We start from the raw sequence: 10349 nt of genomic DNA, 5'->3' as shown, positions 1-10349 counted from the left end.
TCTCCCGTATACTGAAACCCCAGATTGACCCGCCGCTGCAGCGGTTGGATCCGGCGCAACGACCAGCTCGCAATCACAGATGGACCACAAATCTGATGATCTGCCTTCAACCTCTCAATCTCCCCGAGAAGGAAGTTAACCTGGTCCCCTCCACTCCCTTTGGAATTCCAATTTGACTTCTTCACAGGAGGACCAGGAGTACGAGCAGGAAGGGAAGAAGAAAGATTCCTAATATAAAACCACATCGACTTCCAGTCGATGACCTTATCACTCAAATCGTGGGTGTTTTACTGTCGGGTTCTCCAAGGGGTATCCCGAGGAGAGTGGTTATGAGTAGGGACTCGCCGAGATCAGAACGCGATGGTGCAAGGAACACAAGGATTTAGACAGGTTCGGGCTGCCGGAGCATAATACCCTACGTCCTGTGTGGTGGTTTGTATTCCCTCTGGTATTGTTCGATCTTTTGGAGGGGTCCCTATTCGCCCTTATATAGTCTGGGGGAACAAGGTTACATGAAAAGTTCTAGCCGAGTATGTTTAGAGTCCTACTCCGAGTGGGTCGGGTAGTTTTCATGTATTTAGGCTAGTTCTACTGTTGTACGAGTAGTTACAGTAGAGGTAGGGCGTACCCATGCAGTACTCCCTACTCTAGAATACTCCACACCCATGAGCAGTACTGCTGCCCCGGGTCTGACAAGCCCCCGAGCTCTTCGTAGTCGAGTCCTGCAGGCGTTGAGTGCTTCTAAAGACGATCATCGAGTGCGTTCGGATGCTTCTGGATTCCGTTGCTTAGGCTTGGAGTCTTTCGAGCCCTTCGAGTAGTCTTCCGAGTACTTTCCTAGCTGCATCAAGGCTATGAGGTGCTCTTGGCCCCGAATCTCTTCTTCTGATATGGTGCGCGATGTACTCGCGCTCCATATGGAGTAGCCCCCGAGCCTTAGGTTGAACCGAAGGATCAGGCTAAGGGTCATTTTTGTCTTCGGGTTTGTTTTTGAAAAAAGTTCGCCATTTATGATGCCTATCTTGCAGCTCCCGAGCCTTGACTTGAAATCCCTTGATTCAGGGTTAAGGTTCTCAAACCGAGGCGTTCTTTGTGACCTTTGATCTTCATGATATTTTTAGAAATGCCACGGCGGTTATTTAACTAGGCCGGGTCGATCCGGGTCTTTTACTTGTTCTTGCCCTTGGTTGTTTTCCCAATTTCCCGGTCTGAGCTTTGTTTCTTAGTCTTCCTTGATTTCTTGGCCCCCGAGCATATGCGTGAGAAGAGGCCGGTGACTTTCCGGATGGCGCCGAAAAAATCCAAGTGCCAAATGTCCGAGAAGGAGGCGATGATGGCTGATGGGTGGAAGAAGCTCAGACTGTAGTCGAGTCGATGGGTTCAGCCGAGGATTCTAGAGGCAGCTTGGCGGATTGGCTGCGGATGGTTCCTCAGAAGTTTGCCGAGTACTTGGCTGAGACTTCTAGTAACTGTGTGGCAAGATGTTGGGCTTGTTAAGTCATACTGGCCTTCCGTGAAGATAGCCGTTCTTGGCGATGGCATGTGTTCAGCTTGTGATCATGACCGATTCGTCAAGTATGTAGAGGAGGCTGAGTCTGTAGCTGACCAGGTTGTAAAGTTGATAGAATAGTAGGATGTATTGTGTCTTCTCCTTGTCATGTAAATATGACTTTTTGATAATGAATTGTTGTGTCCTTTTTGGGAGAGCTTTGCTTGAGCAATCACTTTTTGTGGATGTAGAGATCATGCCTCTTTGCTAGTTTCCATCTTGTGAATGAATAGCTCTCTTGGATCTTGAGTCGAGTACTGTGGTAGTCGACAGGTTGTTGTCTCATGGACGAGTGTTTCTTATAGATAGTAGAAGGCTTTGTATCTTCATATGGTCGAGTACCGTAGTAGTCGATGTGTGGTCATATCATGGATGAATAATTCTTCTTCGAGATAGGGAACTTGTCCCATCCGAAGGTAGAGTACCGGAGTAGTCGATCAGTTGTCGCCTCATGGAAGCGAAAAATCCTCTTGGGGGGTAGGGAACTTATCCCTCCGAAGGCCGAGTACCGCGGTAGTCGGTCAATTGTCGTCTCAAGGGCGAGAAAATCTTCATGGGAGATAGGAAACTTGTCCCATCCGAAGTTCGAGTACCATAGTAGTCGATTATTTGTCACCTCGTGGATGAAAAAATCCTCTTGGGAGATAGGGAACTTGTCCCATCCGAATGTCGAGTACCGGAGTAGTCGATCAATTGTCGCCTCATGGACGATGGAATCCTTTTGGGAGATAGAGAACTTGTCCCATCCGAATGTCGAGTACCGTAATAATCGAGCAGTCGTCGTATCATGGAGGTTCTCCGAGGTAGTCAATAAGTCACCGTCTCATGGACGAGAAAATCTTTTTAGGAGATAGAGAGCTTGTCCCATCCGATGATAGAGTACCGAAGTAGTCGATAAGTTGTCGTTTCATTGATCGAGGAAAATAGGGAGCTGGTCCCATCCGGAAATCGAGTACCTCAGTAGTCGATTAGGTCGTCTCAGGGACGAGAAAAATAGGGAGCTGGTCCCATCTGGGGTTCGAGTACCGTAGTAGTCGATTAGGTCGTCTCATGGACGAGAGAAATAGGGAGCTGGTCCCATCCATAGATCGAGTACCGCAATAGTCGATTAGGTCGTCTCATGGACGAGAAAAATAGGGAGCTGGTCCCATCCGGAGATCGAGTACCGCAGTAGTCGATTAGGGCCGACGGCCTCGACTACTTGATTCGCCGTGCCTTTGACTTTGAGTGAACAAAGAAAGGTTGGTATTCGAGGTAGTCGAAGGAGTTACCACCCCTTGGGAGGGGGAGCACATGTCTCATAGGTTTACTCCTGAGGGTAGAGAACTTGTCTCTAGGGCCGCAAGGCACGTGTCCCTTAGCCCCAGTTACTCAATTCGCCATGCCTTTGACTCTGAATGAACAAAGAAAGGTTGGTATTCGAGATAACTGATGGAGTGAAGGCTCCTGAAGGTAGAGAACTTGTCTCTAGGGCCGCAAGGCACGTGTCCCTTAGCCCCAGTTACTCGATTCGCCATGCCTTTGACTCTGAGTGGACAAAGAAATGTTGGTATTCGAGGTAAGGTAACTGATGGAGTGAAGACTCCTGAGGAAATAACCCCTTGGGAGGGGGGAGCTCATGTCTCCTTCAACGAGATCCTCTCTTTCCTTCAATTTAGCAGCACTCGATTTTTATCTTGGCCTTTATTGGGTGTGAGACCTTTGAAAGACTTGAATATTTTTTCTTCTGCCAACCCGAGTAGTTTGGGGATTGAGTCAGAGCTCGGGCGAACCCATCCTAACCTTTATTGGGTGTAAGACCGGGGGTAAGCCCAATAGATGACTCGAGTCAGAGCTCGGGCGAACCCATCCTAGTCTTTATTGGGTGTAAGACCGGGGGTAAGCCCAATAGATGACTCCTTTTGTCTCTTTTTTCTGTCAACACGAGTGGAGAACTGAGTCAGAGCTCGGGCGAGCCCACCTAGCCTTTATTGGGTGTAAGGCCAGGGGTGAGCCCAATAGATGACTCGATTGCTAGTGCGAGTAGTTTTGAGGTTGAGTCAGAGCTCAGGCGAACCCTTCCTAGCCTTTATTGGGTGTAAGACCAGGGGTAAGCCCAATAGATAACTCGAGTCAGAGCTCGAGTGAACCCATCCTACCCTTTATTGGGTGTAAGACCGGGGGTAAGCCCAATAGATGACTCTTTTGAGTAACTGGCATGCTGAATTCCTTGTTGGAAGGGTATATTGCTCGTGTTGACTTTCTTTCTATTGTCTTTGTTTGCAGAAGTTGGAGGTGCTCCGAGTGCTTTGTGAAGAGTGTTGCATTGGAAGGTCGAGTGCTTTCCTTTTGGGTGCAGGAAGCATTTTGAGTGGATCTTCTGATGAGTGGAATCAGTCCTCGGCTGCTTTGGTTGAGAAGGAGGTGTTGCCTTGTCGCGACACTGTTTTCGCGAATTGTACCCGTAGATGTCAAGTATCCGGTAGTTGAATGTCGGACTGTATGTTTCGACTTCCTCATGATCTTCTCTTTCGCTAATGATGATTGTTCTTGTGTTGTGGCCAACATTGATAATGTTGTGCAAGTCATTGTTCGAGTGGTTGAACGAGTTGCCGAGTTGTTGCTGATGTTCTGTCTTGAGAATCATCTTCGGGTTGTTGTCTAGATGGACTGTGACTGTGATTCCTGGAGGGGGATTTTCGTAGGTGGCTGCTACTGTTTTAGTTGTCTCCGGTCCAGAGAGGAATTCGTCATAGTCCAAGTCTTCCAGAGTTGTCGAATCACTCTCTCGGTTTGTAGCATCCGAAAGGAGAGCCATGAAAATTTCGCGATCGTGATTGCAATTTTTTGAATTTATGTTGTCCTCCTTGAGCGGAAGGCCTTGCTGGAATGGTAGTTCTTCGTCTTCTGAGAATTGATGCCTCTCTCCGGAGTGTAGTTCCATCTTTGTAGTAGCTGTAGAATTCGGCTCCTTGTCGGATTCGGTCTTCTTGTCCGAATCGGGTTGTGGCATGAGTCGGTTTCTTTTGACGTCCGAAGCCAGGTAGACTTCGTTGTCTTGCTTGACTCGGGGAGGGAGTCCGAGGGTGTGTCGCAGAAGGTCTTCGCCGTGTGGAAAGTTGTCTGCTGGGGGCCATCATCCTTCGACTCGAACTGAGAGTTCATTTATGAATTTGTTGTATTTGTCCAAATTGTTCTGTTTTTCTTGCGGGGTAGGGGAATTCGGAGTTTGGATGATGTTGCACCAGCGATTCATGTAATCTTCGATTGAGACAGAGTTTTCTTCAGGGCGGAATTCAGGCAAGTGTTGGTCCAATTGAGTTGGTGACTTGCTTTGTGAATCGTCCCAGAGGTTTTTTGCTTTGGACTGCTTCCAAAGAGCTTCAAGCTTGTCGGCATTGGTTAATCCTTCCATGAACAAGTCAATGTCATGTGACCAATCAGCTAATTCGTCTTCGAGAATTGGTTCATCCAATTGTTCGAGATATTTGATGAAAGCTTGATCTTGTTCTAGTTCTGCCGAATTGAGAGTCCATTGAGTGGAGGATTCTCCAAGAGTAGCGTTGATGCTTAGTATGTCTTTAGCTTTCTAGAGGCAGTGCTCGATCTTGTCATCGATATCATCAATGTTTGAAAAAGTGTTTTTTGACTGCTTCTTTTTGCGAGTAGTTTTCTTGAAGCTAGTCCTCGACTTTTTCTTCTGGAAACTCGGTTCGGAGACACGGATGCAATTGGAAAGTGCAGTCTTTCCATTTGTGGAAGTTTCCCGTTTGGAATCTTCCAGCAGCTCCTTCAAATCCTCTTCCAATTCGGAAAGTGTTTTGGCTTTGATTGCATCGAATTTACGTTGAATTCGGGCTTCATTGATGAGGTTCAAAACTCCGAATTCTTCGAGTTGATCGATGAATTCATCGAATTCACGTTGTTTTGCAGCTTCTGAGACTTCTGGAGGATCTTGGTCGGTTGAGCAGCTTTCGAAGCCGCCCGATCTGTCGGCGATGAAGATCAGTAAGGATAATCGGGGTGTCCGACCCTAGATGGGGAGGGGGTGAATAGGGTCGCTAATTCGCTTTCTAATCCTAGGGCTCAAACTACTTGCTTAAGATAAAACTAACACGTCCTACACATGCTAGTTATGACTAAGGTTTATCTATGCTACTCTCTACTTACCCCAAAAGACTTGCAACCTATAGCCAATCCTAATCAAACTAACTAGAAAAGTAAAGGCACGCAAGATAGAGTAAGTGCGGAAACGTAATGTGGTAAGTAAATAGGTAAGTGCAAGAGGAATGCGAACTCCCGAGTAGACACGGTCATGTAACGTGGTTCGGCTCAAACGCCTACGTCCTCGGGACACAGAGGCTCTTCCGATCACCGTCTTGCACTAGGCCACCAAGGCGCACCGGCAAGCAAAGGCAAGTGCCCACAAGACACCGAGTCTCGTGCACCGCCACCGTCTCTCTCGGTCACCCGGCCGAAATCCACTACGGACCTTCTCCACCAAGGAGGGGGTCTCCTCTTCCCCCGTACAAAGTGTCGGCACCGCTCCACACTAAGTCGGAGGGTCGTCGACGGGAATGCTTTGCTTGCCTCGGCAAGACATCTCTTAAGCTAGCTCTCTCAAGAACTAAGCCTATACAAGTGCACAAAGCACTCTCTCAAAGCTTCTCACAAGCTAGATATGACACTAAGCACTTCTAGGATGGTTGGTGATGTATCTTTGCTTGGGCAGCACTTTCTTCAGCACTTGAGGCTTCCAACCATATGTGACAACCGGTCATGGGGGTATATATAGGCAGCATAAGCAAATATAGTCGTTGGAGAAAAGCTGCCTGAAAAGCCCCTAACGCCGGTTAATCCGACGCTCCTCCAATAGCCATCGTCGGTTCAACCGGTGATACTAAACTGCCCGCCTCAAAAACTAGCCGTTACATGTACGGGCAATCAACCGATGCTTCGTGTGCATTAGTGTTTGAATCACTCACAAATGTATGCACTTGTATTACACATAGTGGGGATTTAACTTTATAACTTGCTAATCATGGCATCATAAGAAAGCAATTGATATCAAAAGCATTTTTATCACGAATATGAGAGATATCAAATTGCAAGATATGCTATGAAAGACATATGCCATGTGAGAGAATCAATTAAGCTCATGTAGGTTACAACAAGATATGATAAAGCATAGACAACCTAACATATGAAATTTCTAGGAAAGTATATCAAATGAAAGATATCAATAGTAAAGATAAGATCATGCATTCCTAGAGAGGCATTGAGCTACAATGATGCATGAAGGATATCAAATGAAATTGAGATCATCCTTTTACCTTGCTCATTACCTCATATGTAGGAAAGGGGAATTTGGGTCACTAATCTTTAATCCATAAATTGGCTTTAATTCAACTTTGCATGATGCATCCCTACTCATGCATCCCAAACCTTTCCAAGCCTCCAAATTCCCCATAATGCTTGTTTGGTGCCTAAGTTTTAGGGATCCAAACCTTTTGAGCGCCATCCATGGTATGAATAATATCCTTGGGCACCCAAATAGGCCAGTTCCATCCATATGTTCTCCACCCCATGACATGAGCTACCACCTTGCTATTCTTCTTCTTTTCAAGTATGTAGTGGTTGCTCTTTTGCTTGTTCTTGTGGGTGGGCTTGGTGTACATGTATGACGCCTTCAAGTTTGGAGATGTGTTTTGCTTGATCTCCTTAGCCTTCTTGTGGCCCTTCTTGCTCTTGTTCAAGTTCTTGGGCTTGCCGTTTTCTTTGCCCTTTGCTTCGCCCTCTTTTTCCTTGCATTGGTAGGACTTGTGGCCTTCTTTGCAACACTTGAAGCAAGTCACGGTTTCTCCCTTCTCAAGCTTCTTCACGCCCATGAGGGGGTTATCTTGAGAAGGTTGGGCTTGCTCTTGAGTGTACTTTCCTTTGAGCCGCCTCAAGTCCGCCATTAGCCTTTCTACCTCTTGTTTGAGCTCATCATTTTCCTTAGCAATGAGATCATCACATGTTTCTACAATCACATCCTCATTGCAAGGGGTTAGATCACAAGAGGTAGACGCATCTACCTTGACAATAGGAATTGCACAAGGAATATTGCAAGGGAAATATTTATCCGATGATGATTCACTTTTAGATTCAAAACTCTCATATTTTATTTTAAGTTCTTTATGCTCATTGTCTAACAAATTGAATTTGTTTAGCAAGTTCTAATATCTTGAGACAAATGAAGAATGAAGTTTTTCTTTAGCCTTGAGAGCTTTGATTTCTTTATTTTGTTTAGTGAGATGTTCTTGTTGATTATGAAGAAGTGTCATCATCTCACTAATTTCATTAGTTTCGACATCGGATTCATCATTGGAGGAGGAGTCATCAGTTACATCGTTATTACCTTGTACCATGAGACACATGGGAGGTGGTGATGATCTCCGAGGGCGATGGGTGGTAGAGCTCTTGGAATTTTTCTTGTGACTTGAGCTTTCACCACTTTTCTTGGGCTTGTAGATGGCGGAGAGAGCCTGAGATCTTGATTTGTTCTTTTTCTTCACCATCTTCTCCATCCCCACCGCACTCCCTCTAATGAGAGTTTTGTACCCAAGCTCATAGAGCTCATGTACATGCTCGGTAATCTTGCGGTGATGGTATAGCACGGCCCTTGGATATTCTTCATCACTTGAACTTGATTCATCATCACTATCTTCCTCATCCTCTTCTTCTTGTTCACTTGAGCTTGATGAGTCTTGCCGCCTTGGTTGGTGCTTGCATGAGTGCTTGGCGGCGAGACTCTCGTGGCTTGAAGAAGAGATGGATTCTTGCTTCTTCTTCTTTATCATCCCCATACTATAATCATGGGCGATGATTTGATTGATGACTTGGTTGGGTGTAATCTTGACCAAGTCTTCTTTTTGCAAGAGAGCGTTGATGATGTCATAATCGGGCTTGCGAAGGTTTCGGAGGATCTTGCGGTTAATTTCTTCATCTTTAACTTGATTGAGACCTAAGGCATTGATTTCATTGACAAGAGTATTTAATCGTGAATATGTGTCATGAGCATTTTTATTGGGAAGTTGCTTAAAGCTACTTAGCTCCTCGCCGAGAACATGATATTTTTGATTGGCAACATCCTTTGTGCCCTCATGATTCTCGACAATTTGCTTCCATAGCTTATGAGCATTTTCATTAGCAAATACACGATTAAACACACTATCACATAGAGAAGACAATAGAATTGATTTTGCAATGGCATCATATTGTCTCTCGGCCTTAGTCTCATTTTTCTTGCCTAATTCGGTGACACGCCAAACATCAAACCCACAGGCTTGGAGATGTGCTTGCATAAGCACTTTCCATCGTGGAAAACCCGTGCCATTGAAAAATGGAGCCCTATCAGTACTCATCCCTTCCTCGGACATGATACTCACTCGACGGTGAAGTCGACGGGTCTCCTACGAGCTTTCTCACAAATATATCAATGGAATTGGCTAATCCTCGTAAGAGGTGTGAGACCAAGCTCTGATACCAATTGTAAGGATCACCGGGGTGTCCGACCCTAGAGGGGGAGGGGGTGAATAGGGTCGCTAATTCGCTTTCTAATCCTAGGGCTCAAACTACTTGTTTAAGATAAACCTAACACGTCCTACACATGCTAGTTATGACTAAGATTTATCTATGCTACTCTCTACTTACCCCAAAAGACTTTCAACCTATAGCCAATCCTAATCAAACTAACTAGGAAAGTAAAGGCACGCAAGATAGAGTAAGTGCGGAAACGTAATGCGGTAAGTAAAGAGGTAAGTGCAAGAGGGATGCAAACTCCCGAGTAGACACGGTCTTGTGACGTGGTTCGGCTCAAACGCTTACGTCCACGGGACACCGAGGCTCTTCTGATCACCGTCTTGCCCTAGGCCACCAAGGCGCACCGGCAAGCAAAGGCAAGTGCCCACAAGACACCGAGTCTCGTGCACTGCCACCGTCTCTCTCGGTCACCCGGCCGAAATCCACTACGGAGCTTCTCCACCAAGGAGGGGGTCTCCTCTTCCCCCGTACAAAGTGTCGGCACCGCTCCACACAAGTCGGAGGGTCGTCGACGGGAATGCTTTGCTTGCCTCGGCAAGACTTCTCTTAAGCTAGCTCTCTCAAGAACTAAGCCTATACAAGTGCACAAAGCACTCTCTCAAAGCTTCTCACAAGCTAGATATGACACTAAGCACTTCTAGGATGGTTGGTGATGGATCTTTGCTTGGGAAGCACTTTCTTCAGCTCTTGAGGCTTCCAACCATATGTGACAACCAGTCATGGGGGTATACATAGGCAGCACAAGCAAATATAGTCGTTGGAGAAAAGCTGCATGAAAAGCCCCAAACACCGGTTAATCCGACGCTCCTCCAATAGCCATCGTTGGTTCAACCGGTGATACTAAACTGCTCGCCTAAAAAACTAGCCGTTACGTGTACGGGCAATCAACCGATGCTGCGTCGGTTTAACCGGTGAGTGTAGTTGTCCTGTGAACTCTAAAAAACCAACTCTCTGGACAACTGCACCGACGTTCACCAAGATCCAATCGTCGGTTCATCCGGTGTATAGACCTTGCCTTAGCTTCTGGATCCATTGCACCGACGTATTCAACTTTCTTCAGTGTGGGTTCAACCGGTGCACTCTGCTAACTGAGTCTTCTCTGAGCCCATTGCACCGGTGAGTGTAATTTGCCTCACGCCAGTTTAACCAGTGAGTGCAAATTACCTCTGTCTTGGTCCTTTCGACCTGATTTCTTCGGGGTTTTGTATCTTTTCATCCCTTGGAGCTATAAGCCTGA

The sequence above is a fragment of the Panicum virgatum genome, chromosome 8K, assembly GCF_016808335.1.
Source record: "Panicum virgatum strain AP13 chromosome 8K, P.virgatum_v5, whole genome shotgun sequence".
NCBI classification, from domain to species: Eukaryota; Viridiplantae; Streptophyta; class Magnoliopsida; order Poales; family Poaceae; genus Panicum; species Panicum virgatum.
This window is presented reverse-complemented; position numbering follows the sequence as displayed.